This window comes from Aplysia californica, unplaced genomic scaffold (assembly GCF_000002075.1).
Source record: "Aplysia californica isolate F4 #8 unplaced genomic scaffold, AplCal3.0 scaffold01144, whole genome shotgun sequence".
NCBI lineage: Eukaryota > Metazoa > Mollusca > Gastropoda > Aplysiida > Aplysiidae > Aplysia > Aplysia californica.
Genome location: NW_004798414.1, coordinates 175247 through 176893, shown reverse-complemented (window position 1 = coordinate 176893; position 1647 = coordinate 175247). Strand labels below are relative to the sequence as shown.

General features: G+C 34.5%; 1 protein-coding gene across 1 annotated transcript in view; it reads left to right on the top strand.

Moving 5' to 3' along the window:
- LOC101847626 (rabphilin-3A) overlaps nt 1-1647 on the top strand; it is a gene marked incomplete at its 5' end in the record, with an annotated part of 17271 nt that overhangs the window by 5487 nt on the left and 10137 nt on the right.

The window sequence follows — 1647 nt, the reverse complement described above, 5'->3', positions numbered from 1 at the left end:
CTTTCCTGTAACACCTCTAATCTTCGGCACTTATATGACCTTATTGTGTTGCAAGTGCCGTAAAACTCATACTAAAACTAAAAGTAAATCTAACACATTTTCTCTAACTGTGAGACTTGACTGACATTATATATTGGCTGTATCATTAAAGCCAACACATTTCATGTGGCTACAAATTGTTCCCATTACTAGGCCTATTATTATAACTACTAATTTGATTGCTATTTCAATCACGTTTTCCCTTCATTATTAAACGAATTTGTCTCAAATTTTCAAATGCTTACAGCTGCAGTATTGACTCTCTTTCTAACTTATAGATTTGGCTGATATTTTAACGAGTTTAAACCATATTTTATGTACATTTTCTGCCTGCATTCTGACTTCAGCCAAAAAATGTAATTAACGTCAGATTTGGCCCATTTCCTGACTTAAATTTTGGCTTTTTTTTTTTTTAAAGCAACAGATTTTGAGGACTGAGTGTGGACTGAAATTCTGACAGTGCTTTTAGCCTATATTTTATCTTCTAATCTGGCATGTATCCAAACTATAGGTTTTTTGCCCCTTGTACTAAATGCAAATTTAGTCTATACTCTATCAACTTCTTTTCCGTGTACTTGGACCATAAATCTGTCCTATATGTGAAGCACTCTGACAAAATGAGTTACTTCTCGCAATCCACAAATACAGATATTGGGTAAAAGTCGATATAAGTATAAGGGTTAAATTTGTAGATTTTCTATTAATGCCATATTCTTTAACTTCTAATCTGGCATGTATCCAAACTATTGGGTTTTTTGGGTCCCTTTAAGCTGTCTTTTATTGTTTCATACTTGTAAACTGTAAAAACTTCACATATAATAAGCGTAATGTATCTGATCTCTTTCCTTAAGGCTTGAATCCGAGAAGTAACTCATTTTATCAGCACGGTTCACATTTACTCATGATGGGATTTAGTCTCTTTTGTCCCGTATTATAAGACTTTTTCTTACAGTTAAGGTTTTACATCTATATATATACTCAGTCAAATCTCAAAGATATAACTTTTGTTTTAAGTGCATGTTGGGTTTAGTATTACTTATCAAATACATTCATTTTTTAAAGCAGCTAGAAATAGCTCTTTTCACAGATTATTTTCTTCTCTGAGAATATTTCATTGGGTGGTTGACGGGTGCTGTGGTGTGGTTTACTCCTTCTTTCCTATCAAACATCTATCGTCTTTATCTCCCCTCCTTCTTTTTTATGTTTGTTACTCTCTTGCAACACATAATCTATAGACTGACATACAAAGCATGAATATGACGTGTATCTTTAAGGGTGAAAAAAAATGTATGCACCTTTGTCACCAGAAGTCCTTCAAGTGGAAATGAAATGTTTGTCATTGGTGGTTGGCGGGTGCTCTGGTGGGATTTTCTCCTTCTTTCCTCTGAAATATTTATCGTCCTTATCTCTCCTCCTTTTTTGTGCTTGTTACTCTCTTGTAACACCTCTATTCTTTTGCACTTATATGACCTTATTGTGTTCCAAGTGCCGTAAAATTCTTACTGAAATGGAAAACTGAAGTGTTTAATTCACGCTTTTCTATTTTCCCTATCCCATCCCCTTTCCCTCCCTGTCTCTCCCTCTCTCTCTCTCTCTCTCTCTCTCTCT